Genomic DNA, 23,822 nt, shown 5'->3' with positions numbered 1-23,822 from the left:
TTTCCTTTCCCACGATGTCATAAATGTGGTGAGTGACTGATCCCCAAAATGGTGTGCAGCAAGCACCTGATGGAAGACAGAGCCAGCACCCACCTTCCAGGAACCTGGGATTATGCTAGTGGTATATCTGTGCCTCAGGAATGCAAAATCAGTCCGAGAGTTTGAGGGATAGGAACTTTTCTACAGATGTGACACTCCTTAACAGTCAATGGCGGTGGTGGATCTTTGTGACACTTTCAGCTTACAGGGGCCTAAAAAAATCAAGGTGGCTCAGATCTTGGAAAATAGGGTCTTAGCATTCACAGTCTTTGCTGTGTAGTTACATGGAGAAGACCATGACAGCCAGAGTCTAGGGATCACAAAGCCCTTCCAGCAGTTTTTCAGCAGTATTCTGCATATTAAACGTTTGTTCTGACAACAGATAGTAACTGAAGATCCCTCAGCTGCACTAACATATTTGTTAATGAAAACAAATCAGGAAAGGTTAAGGCTTGCTTTAGTGTTGATAGTGTATACACACTGAAAGGACAGGTGCTTACCACTGTTGGAGGCCCAGAAAATGACAGGGAGACATCTGAACACTACATGCTCCCAATGTCAGACTAGCTTCCACCACAGCAAGGGCAAAACATTGCCAAGACATGAAGGTAAGCAAGAAAAGTTCTTGGAGTCTTTTAATAAGGTCCCAGGATCTTCACCTATAAGAAAGGGGCAGATTTTCCCAGGTATCATACTAACCTGGTCCATTTGGCTTCCCTAGCATGTTTTGTAAGAAACCTTCAGGTAGGTCATTCAAGTGATGCTATTTTAAATGGAGCAGACAGTTCTGCTCTGAGATGTTGTATGGATTTTCTGAGCCTTTTTGGGCCAGATGGTGTCCACTGGTTCAGATATCTTTAATAAGTCAACCTTTTTTTGTTCCAGCAGAGAAAAAAATAATTTAATAGTATTAGTTTCTGCCTGAATTGAATTACGATTACCAGGTTATAAATCCCCCACAATGAACCTTACAACAGATACAGTAAATCCTCATCTATAATGTTACAATTTTAAAGCTTCTTCCCACATTCTTGTGAGTGAAAGATAGATTGATCCTGATAGTCAACCAACAACTGCACTCCTGGGAACATCCAGAGGAGTGGCATGAACTCTGGGAAAGATCATGGGTCCCAAATGGGACCCTTATCTGACAATCGCTGGTTGTGCAAGTCACACCACTTGATGATTTGCTAAACCCACAAAAGGAACCTCCAGTGCTTCCTGTCCTGTGATTCACTCTCCTTGTTTTGGAGCAGCCATTTTGTGAACCATGTCACAATGGTGCCGAGGAGGCAGCATTATCCCTTACGGCATAGTGTCCTTGCAGCCTCTTGTATCCTTGCAGAGGATGATGAACTTTTATAGAGGATTTGCTCTTCCAGTTGAATACATTCAACAGAGGGGAAACTAGGAGCACAGAATCCATGGAGTAACTCCCCATTGTTCTTAACATATTGGGATACACAACTGAGTTAGAGACTAAACTTTAACCAGAATGGGCTGGTGTAGGTGTGGAAGTTCACTAGTCACTCAAGGCAGGAGCCACCGGTTGTTCAGAACCCTGGTGTCTCAATGGTGGTGGAGTCCCACATTGACCACCATTCTGTCTAGCAACAGGGCAATACACTGCATTGCCCCACAGGGGACAATGGGGTAAACTTGCTAATGATTGGCTGTTCACATGTTCATATTTTCATTGCTAATAAAGTTGCAGTCTTTATCTTCAACAGAAACACATATCTGGCTCTCATTGTGACAATGCCACCGGCAACAGACTCTCCACAGCTCTGTATAGGAAAAGACTAATTATTTTACAAGTTGATCATGAATACAATTAAGATCAGATCTTCCCCTTGCTACACCATACAGACTGCCATGAATCCAGAGGTAGGTTTCGTGCAGACTTGCTCATTCTGTTAAAATGAGCAAGCAAAATCCCAGACACAAGGTGAACAGGGTCTTCCTTCAAAAAGCAAACCTTCCCTCCTCAGCATCACAATCCAAATGAAGGCTTATCATGTCTTTAGATGGAAAACAAGATGTTATTTCTAATGTAACAGTAAATTCTATCTGTGTTTTGATTGTTACAATTATACTAATCTGTGCTCTGGTATATACTATACAGTATGATTATTGAGTATTAAGCTTTCTATTTTTAAAATGTAATAGTGAGAAAAATGAAGAGTATTTCATGTTAACCAAAATAAAGCATGAAAAATTGACAATTTTTTTTTAATTCATGGTGTTCTAACAGTGCACACATCATAAATCAGTGTTAGTTTGTCATTACTAACATGTAGCATGTTCCACCATAATATTTAATCCTCCTACTGTATTAAAAATGTAAAGAAAAAAAATGAACAAATAGATTTTTCTCTTAGTTAAAATGACCAGACAATGACCTGGAGAAAAAAGGTACAATTTGAAATCATGTCAAAGACATTTTAATACCTGAATTAATATGTAGGATATACGTTATCTGATGAAGCAAGATCACGACTGTTTTAAGACAATGTGCTTGCTACTTATATCATTAATATCTAAATTGTTTGTATTGCATATGGATATTGTCCTTTTTTTGGGCTGCTTTCCTAAATAACTTTGGCCCCAAAATGAGCAATGTAGATCAAAGACTTTACTGAAAAATCTAGTATTATTTAAGAGTAACTTACTGTATGTTCACAAGCATACTTTTCATTTAACGTAAGTACTCATTAGATTAGAGTTAAATCAAACCCTTACATAAATGTATACATTTCATAATGCACCCTGAGAAATTACACTACTTGATGCACTCATAAATATTAATTACTTTTATTGGATAGCAATGTAAATTCTACAAATATAAGTACTATAAAAACTGTAATTATTAAACAGCAGCATAATATTTATGTAAATTAAGGGAATAATTATGTTACTGTAAACTTCAAACACTATTCAACAGTTCTCCAGATTTTTAATCTCTACCATATTTAATTTTATTTGAAATATTTCTGTTAATCTAGTATTATTGATGATAAATAAACAAATGGTAAAAGTGACATAATAAATAATACGATATGCTGCAAAACAGAAATGGTTAGGACTTAAATCTATTTTTTCCTTAATATCCTTCTTGTTTAAAAAAAAAATCTACAGCTGTCACAAAAAATTAACATTTCATTAAACAGAATATGTACTATTAATAAATATATATGCATTTGATAAAATAGGGGTACACACGTTGGAATAAATATACTAACCATGTTAATTTTTCAAGCGGAAAAACAATATGCTGCAGATTAAGAACGTAACAAGGCAGAAAGGAACAACGTAGAAACATAACCATTCTCAAAGGCTAATGGTTACACCACTGTCTTAAATCCACTGATCACATTTCCGCTAGGCAAAAATTGTAGATCTTTTTTCAGAGAAAGGTAAGACTAATATTACCAAATCATTCACTTTCCCCTTTCTTCTTGCATAAGACTATGTCTCTGAAATTAACATAATGAAACCAAAAAGTGTAACCAAAACATACTAGATTAAAATTAGTGCAGAAAGATAGAAATTCATTACTTTCATGCTCTGTCAAACTTATAATAAAGGTGCACTTTGAAAGAAAAGCAAAAGCTTATTTTAAATGGCATTCACTAATGCTATTTCAACAAAAGGGTTTGTGGCCCTGTCAAAAAAAAAAAAAAAACTTGACCCTTGACCTTTTCTCATTTAAGAGAATGAGAATAGCCAAAATCTTGTGTATCATATGAACATTTGTTTTGCACAAACATTTTCCTTCTTAGTCTAGTTCTGAGTAAAAAACAACTCTATTCTTTACCAGCATAAGTCTGCTTCTTAACAGTCATGTGACTTTTTTTTTTTTTTTTTTTTTTGCTAACAGCCATGTGCTCGCGTATCATTTTACTCTGAAATAACTATGTGGATTTCAGCTCAACCCTCCTTTACTTATAATGCATGACATAGCCTGTGAGGGAGCATGAGAACAGTCTCTCTTGAAAAGCAAGGTTCTCATAGTTGGCCTGTAACCATGGAAGCAGATGCCTTTTTCGCTTACCCCTGCTTACCTCTTTGCAGCCACGAGCTGCTCCCTATTGTTAAAAGGGGTACGCCTTGATTTTTCTTCATCGTGACCGAACTTGCCTCTTCTTCAAAGGGCATGATGCTGCAGGTCATTGGTCTAGACTGTTTGCACGGTCCAGAGAACAGCCTTGATGTAACCCTTGCTCTGTCTGTGCCACACCACCAGCCGTGCGACTGCAGACTGTAGGGGGACATTGGAGATCTGTATTTGAAAAGAAGTCCGTCCGATTTTGCCATTGTGCCTTTTCACTCATCGATCGAATGAATATCGAACCTTCTGTCGTTGCATGTGTGAAATAGATAGCTTAGCAAGCACTTTTGTGCCCAAACCTGTTCAGTGGGCCAAACTGTTTTCCTTTTTTTCCCCAAGTATTTTCTTTTGTAATATATTAATTTCTCATTCACTTTAATTAACTAGTTCCTAATGTTAGACCAACAGCTCAGTAACCAACTTCAATTACTTCGCTTTAGCCTGCCTGAATTAGAACTTTCTTTTTCGTTTTAAAAAGTGCTTTCTTTTCAATCATTTTCTTTTAAAGTTCACTCCCTAGAAAAAAACAGTTCTCTCTTAAAAAAGTGGAAGGGAGGCAGTTTTTAAATGAAAAAGAAGAGCCCCAAATTGTATTGTTTTGGTTTTAAAACTAAATTATAATGTGATGATTTGCTATAATATATATAAAAATAATATAAAAAAATGAATTTGGAAAGCTCCCAAGGTAATTTCAGTGAATAATATAATATTAAATAGAACACAACCAGTAAAAATAGAAATAAAATAGAAAATGGTAAAATTTTACAGAACTGGCAGAAAATAAATTAGGTCCACTAGGGATTACTAAAAAAATTAATAGATTCTTACCCCCCATTACAGTAATGCAGTCGTTAATTAAGACATTAATCTGACAATATGGGAAAATTAAAATATTAGTTATTTATCCTGCACCAAGCATTCCACTGGCATTCAGTAAATATTTTAACTTGGTATCACTGGTCAGCTTCATATTTGTTAAAAAATGTTTAGTTTAAAATATATATTTAACCATACAAAATATTAAAATTATGATAAATCACTGAGGAAACATATCTTAGACATTATTTCTTAACCAAACTCTAGGAATATGTGCAAATACAATAGTCTACTATATTATAACAGACAGATATAAAACATCTAAGGTGTAAAATGACATGTTCTTGAAATCAATTGGAAACAAGTTTTACTCTTCTTCTAATAGAATGACAAACTCTCCGACCACTGCCTGTCAAAAAACAATAACCTATAGACAGCCATCAGCACCTACTCTTTGTAAAATATGTCTGCTTCTACTCTGTTCTAATAAAATTCGGATTGCATCTAAAAGAGCTTATATAATCTTCAGGGTGTTGCTTAGTAAGCGTTGTCGGTTTATGACATCAGTGTGTGTGTGTGTGTGTGTGTATATATATATATATATATATATATATATATTGAGATACCACTATCTCATACTTCAAGGCATACCTATTTTCTCTAATTGCCAGAGGCAAAGGGGAGGTGCACCAAAGAATAAAGAAGGTTATTGTGACAGATGAAACATAATTCACAATGAGTTCTCCTTTCATCCAACCTTAAGTAGTAGAGGATTACTCCAAGCTGAATTTTAGGGGAGTATGTATGATTTTATTTGATTAATATAAGGACAGGCCAGAGGCTGAAAGGCAACGTAAAGCAATTATGCTTTTGCTGAAGGGTGCTGTGGTATTTTTGTTTGTTTATTTTTTGGGGCGAGAAGGGGGAGGGTTGCAAGTAGAAGAAATGTTAACCTGAAGAGAGTCTGAAGAGACATGGGAAAAAATAGGAACTGCCAAGCAATAAAAGTTGGGATTTTCTGGAATGGATCATGATAAATTATTTTACTATAATTCTCCTTCATTTGACACTTAAATGAAAAAAGATCATGCTATTTCTTCAGTAAGTATGCGCTGTGAAAGTAGGTAAACTAATTTTCGTACACTTACTGAACTTACATGGCTTCACAGAAATTCATACTTGAGTCTTCTAACCATGCTGTTTATTATCACAATCAAAATTAGATAACTGTTTTTCAGTAAAATGACGTTTTGTTAAACATCTATAAATTGTTTGAGATGTATTTTTAAACAGTAAATATGTACATTTGCATGTATATTTTACAGCCATGTCTGTTTCCCCATGATATACTTTTGAAAATATTCTTGTAAGTTATTGAATTAAATTGTGAAAGAATGCTAATTTCTTATTTTATAATTTCTCCTTTTTTATGTATAACTATTTTTTAAATCAAAAATTACATTTATAATGTTTTTGGACAACATTTTTAAATAGAAAAAGCTTGCACTAACAGTTCAGTTGCTTGGCAAAAGAACTATATTTCAGTTTCTCTGCAATAAAATGTTTGCTGAGATTAATGAAACTTTCTTTTTAGCAGTAGGCAACATCTATTTTTGTGTTTAATACAAATTTTAGTAAATTAAACTCTTCAGTTTCTGAAAAGTACAATATTAATATAGTGCGTATATACATATAAACTGTATTGTATAGTATAGAATACATAGTTTTGTATAGAGAATATAAAGTCTGAGAGAAAATGTACCTCCTAAATGTTCTTTTCAGTTACATAAGCTATACTTTTGCTTATGTATTATAGACATAGGAAAATTCAAACCACATACTTAGTACTTTTTGCTAAACTTTACAAAAAAATTGTTTGAAGCATTTGTAACTATTGAAACTGCATTATTATTAATTAGAAATAAATTATTGTTAGAGATCTGTGTACACCTTTCATATTTTTCTTTGAAATATAAAATGAAGATTCATTAGAGTATGCTCTTTCTTTTCTTGATTGCTGCAATATATGATACTAGCTAAGATGATTTAGCTTCTGAAAAGCATAGTATATACTTAAGTAAATGTAGAAGAATATTCATATGAAATGAATATGTGAATTCAAATTTTCTGAATTGCCAGAGGTTGACCCACATAATGGTTATTTTATTATTGTATTGCTCTTTTATGCTGTTCTTCAAATATTCATAAAAACAACACAAGCACTATATAAAAACATTATTAAATAGCTAGATAACCTTATATTTTGCTTTGGTTTAGAAAGTGGCATGGTCTATGCTTATTTTTGTACGGTAATCTTGAAATGAATAGTCAGAAAATCTGTAAAGATACAAAATTAGAAGGAAAGCATACGTGGTATATTTGAGAAGAAAGTAGCAGCCAAAAAAGATCATTCAAACCAACAAGAGCCCTCAGATCAAAATATTTATTACAGCGCTATGTTAATGTACTCCCTGACATATGTGTAAATGATAAATTAATTTATTATATTCATATCAATAAGGAATAAGAAACCTAGTCAGTATAAGGTTTTTAAAGTATGTAAGATTGATATCTATTGACTAGGGTTTTGATTCCTTATGGATATGAAAATAATATATATAAAGTAAGTGCCAAATGAAATTATTTTATTCTGATGAGAATACTTTCTTTCAACTGTTATTGCTATAGAATCCCTTGTATCTTTGCTATTTATCGTGAAGATTATAAACAGTAAAGAATGTATACTCAATATTTATTCAAAGGATCAAATTGTATTTTAGCTGGACATACTTAGTCATATAAAGTATTAATTTAAATGATGTTGCTCTTACTTACACATTTTCTAACACTGCATTCAATGTATTACAATTAATTCCATTTGTTGCATTGTCTTTAAAACGAATGTTAAATAATATTCATTGTTGATATTGTATGTAAAACCTACAGTAAAACAGCAGACAGAAGCTTTTTAAAACTAAAAGCATTTTAGATCTACATATAGACAGAAATATGGCATGCAGGTATTTAGGTTTAAGCACACAAAGCATATTAATATGTTGAAATTGCACCATATGTACTTATTACTATAAATAATAAATACAAAAATATTTGTATAACAGCTCATCTTAATTTCTGCTGCTGGAAAATCCAGACTGAGTATAAAGCATATTTAGTCAGTTATTCCTAAGTTTCCTTCTCAGCTTTTCTTTTAAAAAACCTCCTGAAATTAGCTTTTATTTTTAATTGAAGCTCAATTTGTAGGTATAATGGTCTTGTTGCTACACACTCTACGTGGACTTAAAAATATTTATAATAATTTAAGATTCGCAATATTAGGAGAGATACAAAGAATACTGCAGTTTGGGAAGCAGCAGCACTGGGAATGGAAAAAAATCACAGACTTTGATTTTATAAGACAAGCTGGATAGGAGTCAAAGCTGCCACATGCGGTGTGAAAAAATGCCACCCTGGTGTGAACAAAGGGTTTAAAATGGAGTCAAGAAGCGTGCAAGCTCAATGTCTAAGCTTTTCCTGTGAATTGTTCTGCCACAACCTGCAGGATATCAAGTGGGCTGGGAAGAATAGAGAGCTCTTGGAAGCTTCAACAGAGTAAAATTGGCAGTCAGAAGTGTTAGGGTTTCTTTTGTTTTGTTTTCTTGTTTGAGCATCATTACAATAAGCTGTTTTACTAAAAACAGAAAATAAATTAAAGACAAAAATAAATCTCAAAACATGGGAAGAAACCATGAAATGTCCTGCTATCTTCCTTGCTGAAGCCCTTAGTTTGCAACAAAGAGAAGGAATTTACAAATTGGATCATTCATTTTATGAGACTGAACCGCATCTACAAAAAAAAAAAAAAAAAAAAAAAGAAAGAATATATATTGCCAGTAAAAGTCTTTGGGACCTCTTATTGAGCTAACACCTGCATAATGTATATTTTAAATTCTTATTGCTGTGTGTGTGGCTGTGTGTGTGTGTGTATTTATTATATATATGATCAGAAATAAAAAGACAATTCAAACACATGAAAAGAACAGTGCACCTGACACAAATAACTGCAGCTTTTCGTCCCTCACTTTATAGCATAAAGCTATAAATCTGCATATTCAATTCATAACACATTGTCACCTAAAATAAGTTATAGAAAAGAGTGCCAAGAGCATCTCCATATGGTTTGTGTCAAAGTCACCAAGAAGCTGCGTTGACAATATTTAACATTGCAAATTTAGGAATCAAACATATTTTACAAAATAGAATGACTTTACATATGTCCCAATGCAAAAGATTGATGCTAAAAAGGCAATCCTGCTTTAAAGCTATTTCAGAAAGTTTTCATGGTATAGCCAACAGTACAAATTCCCTTAAAAGAAAATGCCATACATATATTATTATTCCTAAGCAAAATTAATGTTAAGATTCAAATAGGAAGACACATTCTAATCCAACTACTAGTACATTTTCTAGAAAATAAAGACACTGTCAGGCCTGTTATATTACATTTGCATTTTAAATTAAGGTTTGGGTCTACAGCTACAGATTCTAGTAAAAATCTAGCTAGTCTGTGACTGCAGGTCAAGATAGAAACATTTTTCTATTTACTGTTTGTAACTCTGGATAGAAATCAGTCTGTTACTTTCATTACAACCACACAATCAATTCCATTTAAAGTACAATGCAACAGTCAAGTCCAAGGACAATATGGATCTCTGAAAAACCCTCATACTATTTACAGATTTTATTTAGTATGACTTCTATTATGATTTATCTTCTAATTATTATACAAGCTTTTACCAACAATTTTTTCCAAACTACTTTTAACTGTAATTCAGTGCATAAACCACAAATTAAGAAATGAATTTACCAATCCCTGAACTGATTCCTAAAAGTTGTTCTTCAATAATAATACAAATAATTTAATAAAGAACAATCCTGTGGGAAAAAATACGTCTCTTAAACAACATCATGTTAGGTTACGATTACTTCCATTGCCACAAGATTTGACGTTATAATATATTATATATATCTGCCATCTGGTATATATTCACACATATAGAGAATAAAATCAAGCAGTCCATCTTGTAACAATATAAAGGTTTATCAACCTGAAAAGCATTCCCAAATATTCTTTCCTCAATTACACTCCTCTTCCTATTCCCAACAGGAAAATAAAAACAAAACGAACCCCCTTTTTTTTTCTCTACTATCTCTGAGTTTCATGAAGGACACCAAACTGAGGCATTTGAACATAGGAAAATGTTAACAGTTTCTCTCCCTGCACACTCAAAGACCTATGTACGGTCATTTGGATAAATACAGTTTAGTCATTATGTTCATAATTACTTTAATATACTTTGGCACCACATACCAAAACAAAGCAGACATGTCAGATTTTAAAACTGACTATTGAAACCCAAAAACCAAACTGCTTTTCACTACTGCTTACTTTATGCTTTATTTTGACTTCCTAATATATTTCCTCCTCTATCTCAGGATTTGGAATATTTTGTGATCTAGGGTTTTTGGGGTTTTTTTTCCTGTTCCTAGCTGGAAAATAAGCTGCCAAATGAACATTGTTGTAAAAGAATATAATACAATAAAAAGAGTTCCACATACAGATTTTTGGACAATAAAATTGCCTATGGTTTGCAAGTAAAACACTGTCTTGACATTTTTCTCTATGTTCATTATTTTATTTATCATTTTGTTCAAGTGGGTGCCTTTTCTCAATAATGCATCAGAGAAGCAGTATAAAAATCACTGTGGAATACAGAGTATGGTAGTGTTCTAGAATGTACAGTTAGAGAATATTACACTTCTTCTAGACGAGCTATATCCACATTTCTATGCTGCAGCTTTCTACAGTTTTGAGGACAAATGGCAAAACAGTTTATGAAACAGGGATGAAAACCCTGTATAGTTCTGATTATGTCATCACCTTTTTATTTTTTTAAAGCCATCCTTAAACTGTTGTTTCTGTCAACTGGTGGCCAGACAGAGCAGAAAACCAAGTAGCAAAGTCTCCCATCGGCTGGTTAAACTCACTCTGTGTGTGCACGCGTGCTCGTGCACATCTCCTGCTCATCACTAAAGCTGAGACTCTTGTGACCCAGAGGCACCTCCAATTCATAGCTTAAGGTGAGCAAAAAATGTGTCATCCTCTAACCTAACCAGTAAAAGCTGTGTTAAATCTAGTTCATTTGAAAGTCACATTCTGCATAGCTGCCATAAAGAAAATAAATAATTATATCCCAATCATGCCAAGGTTCTGACTAACATAACAGCAAGTACAGTCACTGAAAGCTTCATAATAATGTGGCATTGCGAGGGGAGAAACTACCCTGTTAGACTTGAGTTTACCCCCAGCGCCAACCTTAAATAAGCAAATTTAAATATCTTTTCCCTCCTGTTCAGCTGTGTTTATTTGCCACTGCTTCCCTTGCCTGCAGCAGCATTCTTTTTTCCAGAGCTCCTGAGCCTGTTTATTTTCCATTCACTGCCCACCTGCCAGCAGTGGCGCTAATACACCCAAGAAGGCTTCATTCTTCTCAGTCGTAGCAACTGCAGTGTTCTAAACTGTCTCACATTTTTAAGATGAACAAAACATGGGGAATAAATAGATTCAATACACTGGGCACAGGTGGGTAATCCAGACTCTCAGGATGTAAGGCAAGCCTATCTGGAAGGATGAAGGGCTGGGCTAAATATGAGGGGCCCTATTTACAAGCGAGAAGTCAGGGATAATTGCTAACAGGGAAAATTCACTCCACCTGCATAAAACTCAACTGATCAGACATTAATCAAACAGGGGGTGGAGGGGCAAAAGTCATTGAACCCCTCAAGCCCAGGGATAGGGTTAGAGCTCCACGTGGCTGCCACTCCAGCCTATGTCCACAGCTTCTCTGCACTAATTGTATAGCGTTTGGGGATTATTGCCTCATTGTAAATAAAAATCTGTGGTCCCTCCCCCTACACACACACCCCAGAGCCTCCCTGATGCCAGGATAAGTGATACAGAGGGCCATGCACTGGTCCTTCACATTAGGGTGAACTTCACCAACAGCAAGGGAACAATTAAAATGAGGTGAAGAAACAGGTGATACCATTTACAGAGGGAAGAGAGGCTGACTCTCAAACTTTACAAGTGGGTGATTTTCTTCTTTTGATTATTATATACAGTAACTACATTACTGGAGCATGATTTGGTTGCTCCTGGCTCTTCATCATAAACGACCAAATGTTTTTTCCACTTTAAAATGTATGTTAAAATGTGCACCAGACTGTGGGCTCAATCATACAATCAAATCCCCTCACACATGATTTCTCTTAACCCAGACGGGAGAAGGAACAGACACCTCTCCACAGCAGCACCCCCCATCTCCCAGACTCTATGACAATTTCTCAGTGGGTTCAGGGTTTCAAGCAGGAAAAGGGAGTGAGCAAGTCAGAAAAAGTGGATAGATCAAGGGCAGGTCAGAGTGATATGTATCACTCCTCCATTGACATTATAGAGATTGCCCTGGAAAAAATAATATAGTCCAGAATATGTTGTTATCTTTCTGCAGACATCCTCCATTGTAGAGATCTCTCTTTAAGTGGTCACTTCAGGGCAGCTGTCTGACATGGAAGCCCTCTCAGACAATAGTACTAATCAGAGGTGAAAGTAAGCCAGTACGGTCCGGTACGGCATACTGGCAAGAGCCAGTACGCCGGGCTGAACCAGACCGGCTTCTCCAGGCTGGCGATTTAAAGGACCCGGGGCTCCCTGCAGTAGTGGAGCCCTGGGCCTTTTAAATCGCCGCCCGAATCCTGCTGCGGGAGCCCTGGGGTAGCGGCGGCAGGACTCTGGCGGTGATTTAAAGCGCCCGGAGCACCAGTGTGGTAGCAGCAGCTGGAGCCCTGGGCCCTTTAAATCACCCCTGAGTCCCGGGGCTCCCATCCGCCTCTGCAGCTGGTAGTTCTGGTGGTGATTTAGAGGGCCCAGGTATTTAAAGGCCCCGAATCTTCCGGTTGAGGACATGCCTTTTCTGGTTGAGGCCACGCCCCCTGCTCAGGACTCCAGCATACCGGTAAATCCTTTAAATTACTTTCACCCCTGGTACTAATCTGCAGGGCTTGAGGGTTGGGCTCACCACCTGTTCCCTGGGAGTGACACCTTGATGAACCAACTGGAAAAGAAACAGTGTAAGGAAAATGTTGCCAAGATTAGCTCCCCCAGAGCCCTTGTCTGGGGGTTTTCCTACAGGATGGGACAATCGGGGCCTATTTATTAGGGAGTGGAGAAGAAAATTATCCTTAGACTAATATGTGAGCTTACTTTTGAAGGCAATATTCTGATTTATCAATGAAAAAGTGATATAAATGTTTAGAAACACACACAATGCCATGAGGGAAAGGGCCTAGCTCTGACTTCTGCCCTCAAAAATGGAACAGCGTCTTTTATTGATCAGACATTGAAACACACATGTAAGATAAGAACATTTGTTGCCTGGAGAGACCTTGGCAATTCTTTCCTTAACTTGTAAATCCCCCTATATGGGTTTATTTTAGTACCCTGACTCTATTTGAAAATAACATATTATTGTGTGTGTTTGTTTTTAAACAGAGATTGGAAAAGAAAAATAAATCTTATGCTGTCCATGTATAACAGTTGATACAATAGATTGAAATGGCTCCTTCAAATCACTAGGGGATTTTTAAGTGCTTTTTATTGACGTGATTGGCCATTATGGATCCTTCAGACTTGTTATAGTTTATCATATCGAGGCTTATAGTTTTAAGTAATACCCTGAATATGCATTCACAGCATGCACTCCAACAGTTTCTTTAATCTCAAATAAATTTCATTAAAGATATGTACTGTACCGGTCTATAAGAAACAATACAGATGTATTTGTATAGTATGTACTAGTAATAAAACAACGTCAGTCTGGCTCAACTGGTACCATTCTGGCCCAGAAAATTGGGTTTTGAAGTCCAACACCAGAACATAAGCTCAAACCCAAAGGTTGTTACATCATGCTGCAGTATTAGGAGTGCAGACTCAGAGAACATTCTTACAGATCCAGCCTTCAATGAGATATTAAAGTGAGGTCCCTTCTGCCCATCCCTGCCAACTGTCTTGGATGAAGGTAAAATCTCATGACACTGAAGAGCAAGGCCGACGAGGGGGGGCAGGGAAAAGCCAGTACAAATTACCAGGGCCCGGCGGTCCGGAAGGGGGCCCGGCTCCCCCCCCCCCCCCGTCAGCCCTGTTTAGCTGGTCCGCCCTTGCTGGGGACCCGAAAATTTTTTTTCACTGGGGCCCGAACCCGCTCTTGGCGGCCCATCTAGCTCAGGATTTTAGTCCTACAGTAGCCAGTGCAAGATGCTTCAGAGGGAATGAACAGAACAGGGGAATTTATTGAGTGATCCATCCTTTCATATAGTCCCAGCTTCTGACAATCAGAGGTCTGGGGACACCTAGAGCATGGGGTTGCGTCCCTGAGCATCTTAGCTAATAGCCATTGATGGACCTATCTTCTATAAAGATATCCAATTCTTTTTTTAACCCAATTATACTTTCGGCCTTCATAACATCCCCTGGAAATGAGTTGACTATGCATTGTGTGAACAAGTATTTCCCTATGTTTGTTTTCAACCCACTGCCTATTAATTTCATTGTGTGACCCCTGCTTCTTGTGTTATGTGAAGGGGTAAATAACATTTTCTTATTCACTTTCTCCACACCATTCATGATATTATAGACCTCTATCATACCTCACCTTAGTCATCTCTTTTCTAAACTGAATAGTCCCACTTTTAAATCTCTCCTCATATGGAAGCTGTTCCATATCCCTAATCAGTTCATTGTCCTTCTCTGTACTTTTTTTCCAATTCGAATATATCTTTTTTGAGATGGGGTGACCAGAATTGCACCCAATATTCAAGGTGTGGGCATACTATGGATTTATATAGTAGCATTATGATATTTTCCAACTTTTTAGCTATCCCTTTCCTAATGGATCCTAACATTTGGTAGGGTTTTTTTTTTTTTTTGACTGCTGCTGCACATTAAACACATATTTTTTTCAGAGAACTATGCACAATGACTCTTCCTTGAGTGATAACAGATAATTTAGATGCCATCATTTGTATGTATAGTTGGGATTATGTTTTCCAATGTGCATTACTCTGCATTTATCAACATTGCATTTCATCTACCATTTTGTTGCCCAGTCACACAATTTTGTGAGACCCCTTTGTAACTCTTCACAGTCAGCTTTGAAATTAACTATCTTGAATAATTTTGTATCATCTGCAAACTTTGCAACCTCACTGTTTTCCCAGATTATTTGTGAATATTTTGAACAACACTGATCCCAGTACAGATACTTGGGGGACCTCACTGTTTACCTCTCTCCATTGTGAAAACTAATCATTTATTCCTACTCTTTGTTTCCTGTCTTTTAACCAGTTCTGATCCATGAGAAGACCTTCCCTCTTTTCCCAGGCCTGCCTATTTTGCTGAATAGGTTTTGGTGAGGGACCTTGTCAAAGGCTTTCTGAAAGTGTAAGCACACTATAACCAATGGATCACCCTTGTCCACATGTTTGTTGACCCTCACAACGAATTCTAATAGATTGGTGAGGCATGATTTCCCTTTACAAAAGCTGTGTTGACTCTTCCCCAACATATTGTGTTCATCTCTGTGTTTGATAATTCTGATCTTAACTATAGTCCCAACCAATTTGCCCCGTTCTGAAGTTACGTTTACTGGCTTGTAATTGCCAGGATCATTTCCAGAGCCCTTTTTTAAAAATCAGGGTTACATTAGCTATCCTCCAGTCATCTTGTACAGAGGCTGATTTAAGTGCTAGATTAAGGACATACTTAGTGACCACGTATAATGCAACTGTGCAGCCATTCAAAAATGTGCATAAGGCACCTTTTCCCTAATATGATGCATAAATCCACAAGCTCTGTTCTTGAGCTTCTCCCCCATCCACTACTATGCTTTCTTGCCTGCTTCCCTCCTTGTATCTTTGCTCTCTTGTTTCTCTATGAGGAAGGGAGCAGTCCATTTCCTGGGCTGCTATCCTTATACGAAGAAGGTGGGAGGCAATGAAATGGATATCCTTCCAGATTGCAGAACAGCAGCAAGGATAAGAGGGATTCTCAGACCATTCAGACCTTCCCTCAGTGGAAGACTGGAAAAGGAATGAGATGGAGCAAGGGGAAGCTAGCAGAATATGCTAAACTACTTAGCGCAGTTTTGCCACCTCTTCTGAATTTATCATAAGTGACCCAATTTTAGTCCCCTCCGCAAGCCATCTCTTGATTACATGAATAGCTCCAGCCTTCAACCAATTCTGGGAAGCAAAAATAGAGAGATTGACTCACCCACAGCCCAGGGTAAATTTCACTAAACTGCAAGCCCTGAGAGTATGAATTCTAATCCCAGCACTCTTCCACTGACTCCTGTTAATATTTATGTTAACCTCACAGTTCTAGCAAAGGTAAAGTTTCACACAATTACCTTGTGGGAAAGGGATAACTGTCATTCACCCATTTCACAAATAAGATCACAGAGTTCGCACAAGTCCATTTCAGGCAGAAGGAACATGGCAAATCAGATACTTCTGTAACAGATACTGCCAGTATGGCTAGGTGTCATCATTTAGCAATTAGATCACATATAGAGGTTTGTGACTTGACTACTGCCTCTATACTCAGAGTTCTCTCTCTTTAGATCAGGTTCAAGAGGTTCAAGCATTCATATCAAGAAGTCAAAGGTTCAGTCCCCGCAAATAACCCAAACAGGAGCACTGCTACATTTGCTATGTTGCCTGTAAATTTTGACCACAGTCTGCTCCCAAGGTCAGGAAGAGAAACCAAGAATCCTGACACAGAGCTACAGTGCTGTCTCAACTACTCGTGTAACTCAGTGGCAATGTGTGTGTATTGTGTTACCCCCGATGGGCTTGTCACATATGGTACGTCTACACTGGGACAAAAGGGCAGCTGACTCGATATCACAGGGCTATAAAATTGCAATTTAGACATTCAGGCTCAGGCTGGATCTCGGGTTCTGAGACCTGACAAGGAGGGAGGGTCTCAGAGGCTGGGCCCAAGCTTGAAAGCCTAAACCGAAATTCCATAGCTCTGCAGCCTAGGCCCTGCAAGCCCAAGTCCGCTAACCCAGTCTTTGAGACTGGGTGCATGGGTGTAGACATATGCACAGATAACAGCATGCTCCCCTTCTCACCAGTTATGCCTATAGCTAAAGTGGAAGAGGTATGTGCTGTGGATCTGAAGGCTGTGGATTCAAACTCTGCTGATAACACCATGTGGTTTGAGAGTATACAATTACCTGTTCACCTTATACACAAGGATTATTTGGACTGAACTGGTTTTCACTTTTACTGAAGATTTGCCCATAGTGGGAATATCCATAAATACAGAACTGCCGGTCTTCTGCTTTTAACTGTGTGATGCACTTTTAGAATCATTTCAGTACAACCAAAGGTCCCCAAATGAGTTCATAATCAGTTAACACTGCAGCTTACTTTCCAGTTTGCCAAATAATCCTGTGCTGTTTTGCCACATAACTGAAGTCTAATTTGCCATACTGTACAAAGAGGCCTTGTTTATTCTTATTCCACCATCAGTATCTAAATCATAATTCTAATGCACTTTGAAGTACTTTAAACATAATGTGAAAGCAAGTCTGATTTTATTCTGGGTATATTAGTTATCCTTCCAAGCTAGAAACCACTTTCAAATCATCACATTTCTTTCTCTATATAAACAGCAAAAGCAATCCATTCACAGCAGAAAATAACAAGTATTAGGAAGGTTTATCAAGCAAACAGCATAAACTATGCATCAACAACAAGCAAGAATGACACATAGCAATCTTAAAACAAATTAAGAAAACACAACTATTTTATTAGAAAACTGACATCCATTTTGCTCTGCTCAGTGTTTTGAAAATTCACTGGAGGTCAGTCTTGAAGTCCTTACTTAGGCAAAATAAGCCATTTTATTTCAATGTAAACTTTGCCTATCAGAAGCCTTCAAGATTGCAACCACAGTGAGAAGTAGTATGGCACATAAAATGGGAAACACATCTGAAATTAAAATACTTAGCTACAATGCACACTTGTTGCTCCATTGAGGGTAGTGGGCTTTATCCCCAAAATAGCAGAATCTGAGGTATCAAAAGGCTATAGAATCACTCTCTGCTAAACACAGAACCCATAAAATCATCAGGTTTGCTAAAATGCCCCAAAGTGAAACCAATGGTTTAAATCAGGGGTCGGCAACGTTTGGCACACGGCTCGCCAGGGTAAGCATGCCAAACGTTGCCGACCCCTGGTTTAAATGCACATCCACAATTAGAGGTTCACACCAGATATTTATTATTATATATTCAGGAGGAAACTTAGGGGCAGATTCTGTTCTCAGAACTGCATTTCATCAATCCAACATTTAAAATAAGTGTATCTGATAGGTATTTAGCAGTTTATCCCTGGGTGTTCAACCAAAATTAATAGTTCTTAAGGTTCACATGACTTTTGCATCTCTGACAAAGGGTCTCCACATTATGCCAAAAGACAATCATTTATCTAAGGAGGAAAAAATGTATCAAAGTCTACAAATGCATCCTACGCTACCTTCAGAAACAGACAACGTTGGAGTCAGAATTACTGGGGATAGCTTACTGACTGCTTATCTGGAAAAAATACACTCTTGAGTCTCCTAAAAGGAGCAGCTGTAGGGCAATATCTGATGATTTCATACAGTTCACTCTGAATAGAAACTCTCCAAATAGAGATTCCCCCAGGACAACATTACTCCCTAGAACTTTGGGTCTATAAACTAATATATTGGTTGCATGTATCCTCATATGCAGTTTTCTTAATCTACTGCATAAAATATTATTCAATTAATATTTAATACTTGCTATTTAATATTTAATCCAAGTATAATTTACATTACTCATATAAAACAATACTAATTTTACTTAAATGTTTCAAATATCTATGTGAGCGTGAATAAAAGGGAAACTGCTTGTCTATTTATGACCATATATATTGATCAGATTTGCTATATTGCTGGGCAGTGTGTGTGTATTAAATGACATTAGACTATGAGAATTCAGGGCAATTCTATTCAATATATTATATTCCTAGTTCATTATGGATGGGTATTTTGGGCTATACCATTTCCTGGAGCACATGGTCAGTGTTAAATCAAAGATTTATCCTATACATAATGTTAATCAGACTGACTCTGTTGGTCTGTACAATAATCAAAAGATAAAGCAGCCTTTCTGGAATAGCCAACCAGAAAAAGGTATATGCTGAATGCTTAGGGATCTCTCCAACTCCAATTTGCATCTGTAGTGGCAGACCCACTCCTAGCTGCTTGAGATATGCAGCCATTGAGACTGCTATCAACTATATTCCAAAACTAACCCCTTGGAAGTGGTCATGAATGCTCATTTTGGAATTAATGCAGCCTTCAAAGCCTTCCCCCTTCCTAGGTCTGGAATAAAAGGTGCTTATGCCTGATTGCCGTGAACCAATTGCCGTATAACAGTGATTGGAGTGAGAGAACTCTTAACATTTTAGAAGAGCCAACCAGCTCAGGACTTGTCTTTTTTGCTACACACAAAGTTTATCTTCAGACCTAGGATTGTAATAACTTCTGAAGTGTGCAAAGATCCAGCCAAAGAGGAGGGAAGGACTAAGGACACAACATCGTGATTCATGTGAGGTTGGAAGTTCTTTACATGAGTTTTACTCTATATGAGTTAGATCCATAAAATCTTTACTGCATATATTTCTCACCCTCTCTTTTTTAGACTTGAGCTGTGAAGAAATATTCCCCTACAGTGGATCAAGCTTCAAACAGCATATATGGCCTGGATAGCTATATATGATTTAAACTACATAGGGAAATGATTTACTGGTAAAGCAAAAAGCCAAAGACATTGTTTCTCAGCATTGAATCACATGGGTAGTTTTACTTATGCGAGTTTTCCCTTGAAAATTAGACTTCAAATACTGAATAATCATAGGTCAGCAATATGTTTTAAATACATTTTAGATTATCATTTTATAATAGTAAATGTTGATTATCTTAATTTTGTGTTTTTGAGATCTTTGTGAGCATCCGTAAGCTTCCCCCAACGTCCCACAAAAATAAGAACAGAACTATTTTTAGTAAACCCCCAATACATATATGAATTAGTTTCATAATCAAAGCTAAAACATTGACCATATGCTCCAGGAATATGGCTTTGGAAATTCCATGCATAGTAGATCAACCAACACCATCCAAGATTTTCACAAGAAAGAACCCAGTATGGGCAGTTTAAATAGTATGGCAAAGAAACTGATGTCTTAATACTATTTTCGGTTTTAGCATGTTTTTTTCTTTCAAAAGTCAAGGATCTGGCCCCTTACCAGTTCAGTATCTTGACTTTGTGTCCTGCAAAAAATCCAACATACTATATCCTGCACTGGAAAAATTCATCCACCAATAGCAAGAAGGAAGCTTTTTCTAGCAAATGCCGCTGTGTACACCATCTATTTCTACAAAATTTAAGATTTCACTTTAAAAAATGTGAACTTAAATTTCTAGCTCTTGTAGTTGTGAAAATAACCTTCCAAGAATGATTCAGATGTTAACTGATGCAATATAGTCTTTCTATATTTTCAGAGAGATATCTCTGGTGCCTCAGATGCTGCTCGTAGCATCGTCAAGCCGTAAAATAGAAAAATGACATGACACTGAACAGTTTCTCAACTACTATTTATAAGCCTGTGGATAACAGTGAAACGGTCAATCATATTAGTTTCATTCTGTGTCTGCTTCGGAAGTAGCACAAGAGACTGGTGCTGGGGCTATTCACAAAGGGGAGATCCAAAAAATGGAAGCTGGGCAGTGGTAATCAATAATACTTAGCTCTTATATGGTGTTTTTCATTAGTAGATCTCAAAGCTGTTTACAGAAGAGGTGAGTATCATTATCCCCATTTTACAGAAGGGGAAACAGGCACAGAGAGGTGATGTGACTTGCCCAAGGTCAGCTATGCAGGTCAGCTATGCAGGTCAGTGACAGAACCCAGATCAGAGTAGTAGAAAACCCTCCTCTCCTGTATTCTTGCAGCAGCCAGGAGGCTCTGGAAGACAGGCAGAGCCATGGAGACCTGCCCAATTCACCCTTCACACCAGCCAGGAAACAACTGACATTAATTATATATTATTGTAAGAAACTACTACCACTCCTTGTCCAGTTGAGAAAAGAGAGGCACTGTAAATAAATTTTCACTCATTTCTGGTATATTAGAGGGTATAGGGGAGGTCTGACTTTCCCTTCTTTCTACCGCATACCCCTTATTCTACAAAAGAAAGAGGGTGGGCATGTTCTTACACTGCTTTTTCAGCACTTACATGTCTTCATGAGACGATCATAAAGTTATTCAAGATATGAAAGCACTACTGGGAAATGAAATACAACTTTTTTTTCTGATATCTGTACAATATTATTGTTTTCTTATTAAAATGCAAGCATTTGTCTGATGTACCAAAAAGATTTGTATCTGGATGAATCACAGAATCATTCAAAAGACTCGGGGGGGGGGGGGGGAGAGAGAGAGAACAAACAGAATTTTTGGTAATTTTGCCCACCTCTCGAGATCAATGCAACATTGTCCTTCTAGCATAGTTACCACCACTTTTCTGAGGGGAAAAATATTCTACAGTTCAAGAGAACAATATCACAAATAAGACGTTAACATGGAATAATTTTATAATATTACTAGTTTCATACAAGCGTCTCATGGACTTCTGTAACGACTGCTGTGAATTCAACAAACGTCAACTAAGAGGTCTCTTTCCTGGAAAACAACAACTCAAAGAGTAGATGATATACGATATCCTGTTTCCCCCCGTAGGACCAATGTGTCTTTCAGTCCTGTCTCATACAGGTGGCAAATGTGATGTTTGCAGTTTTGGAAAGTGTTTGGTTTTTTCCCCACACACACATTTTTCTTCTGTATTTGGGATGCTGTGACGGTAATTTTAAAACATGCAAGTCTTTGCCAGTAAAGCCCCTTTCCATGTAGTTAAAAGAAAGCTTAAAAGGCTCTCCATTTTTACAAGAACTTTTGAGTTTAGAAGGAGATTCTCTCTCTCTCTCTCTCTGGAGAGGAGAGGAAATAAATAAGACGCTGATAAAGAGATGTTGTAATTTATGCAAAGCATGATGATATATATCTTGTTAATGGATCTTGAAATCCTGAACCCACTAAAGTCAACCACAAAACTCCCATTGACTTCAATAGGGCCACAATTTCACTCCTAATCTCGTTTGCAAATTTACTGTTTGCTTCTGCATTAAATGGGGAGTAGAAGTTGGGAAGCTGCTATTTACCTTCTATGTAATCCTGGAGTTCTCTGTAACAGAGAGGGCTGTTACAGACACTAGAAGCTGAAGCACTGTACACCTATAAGGTGGAGTAACATTGATCTTAAACCAATGACCTTTTGGGAAATATACTTTAAAACAGACAGGGGCAAACTATGGCCTGCGGGACCATCCTGCCCGGCCACTGAGCTCCTGGCCGGGGAACCTAGTCCCTGCCCTTCTCCCCCCCGCGCTGTGCCCCCTTCCCTGCAGCCACACCACTGCACAGTCTGTGCTCCCGCTGGGCAGCGTGGGGAGCACAGCTGGCTCTGGCTGGGTGTCGCGGCTGTGAGCTCTTGCTGCTGGTAAGGGGGCCAGGAGCGGGGGGGGGGGTTGGGTAAGGGAGCGGGGGCTCCTGGGGGACAGTAAGGGAGGAGGGGGCGGTTGGAGGATGGGGCAGAGGTTCTGGGGGGGGGCGGTCAAGGGATGGGGAACAGGGAGGATTGGGAGTGGGAGTACAGGGGGGGCCTGTCAGGAGGTGGGGATGTGGATAGGGGTCGGGGCAGTCAGGGGACAGGGAGCAGGGAGGTTGGATAGGGGACAGGAAGTGGGAGGGGGAGGCCAGGCTGTCTGGGGAGGCACAACCTTCCCTACCCGGCCCTCCATACAGTTGTGCAACCCCAATGTGGCCCTCGGGCCAAAAAGTTTGCCCATCCCTGCTTTAAAACCTTTAATTCAACTACTATTAAGTCTGATCACTAGTATGGCTACATCTTTGGCCCATTCTACTTTTATTTATTGATGCTTTTCGAGATGATGTACTAAGCTTTATTTTGTTTGACTTTTACCTGAACACACTCACCAAGGCCTAGTTCACCAACCTTTAATATGTATGGTTCTTATTCTCCACTAAATCTAACATCCACATTTTGTTGAAGACTATAGTAGATGGGTTAAATATTGAATCTGAGGTGAAAGTAAAAAAACAAACAAACGAATCCCCCTGATATGGAGCCTTGTCTATGAGAGACTGGGCTGCTTCCTATTGATGGAGGAAATCTCTGATAATAAAACTGAAAGATCAGGAGACAAATATAAGGCTGTGCCACTAGCTTGCTGGCTAAAGTGCCATGAAGATGGGGCAGTGTTTAAGTTTTCACTCTAACAAGGAGACTCACAATGAATGTTCACCCTGTGTAGGTATTAACATACAAAAGTATTTTAAAAAAATACAATCAGACCATGACCACCTTCCTCCCTAACTGTAAGATGCATAGCCCTAATTACAGAGTATTGGGGATAAATAAGGAAAATGTAGTTATCCAATAACCTACCCACACTCAACTGTTTTTGTTTGTTTGTTGTTGTGTTTTGTTTTTCTTCCTTATGATGCAGAAAAGGCCCAAGAAGTTTGATTTTCAAAAGCAAAGTGGTTATTTTTGTTGGGTTTTGTTT

At 37.7% G+C, this 23,822-nt stretch overlaps 1 long non-coding RNA gene across 2 annotated transcripts in view; it reads right to left on the bottom strand.

The window, feature by feature from the left end:
• LOC117888955 overlaps positions 1–23,822 on the bottom strand; it is a 329,393-nt gene that overhangs the window by 201,674 nt on the left and 103,897 nt on the right. The window lies entirely within an intron of this gene.

Source organism: Trachemys scripta, chromosome 1, assembly GCF_013100865.1.
Source record: "Trachemys scripta elegans isolate TJP31775 chromosome 1, CAS_Tse_1.0, whole genome shotgun sequence".
NCBI lineage: Eukaryota > Metazoa > Chordata > Testudines > Emydidae > Trachemys > Trachemys scripta.
Note: the sequence above shows the minus strand (reverse complement) of the source record. Positions and strands in the feature narration are given on the sequence as shown.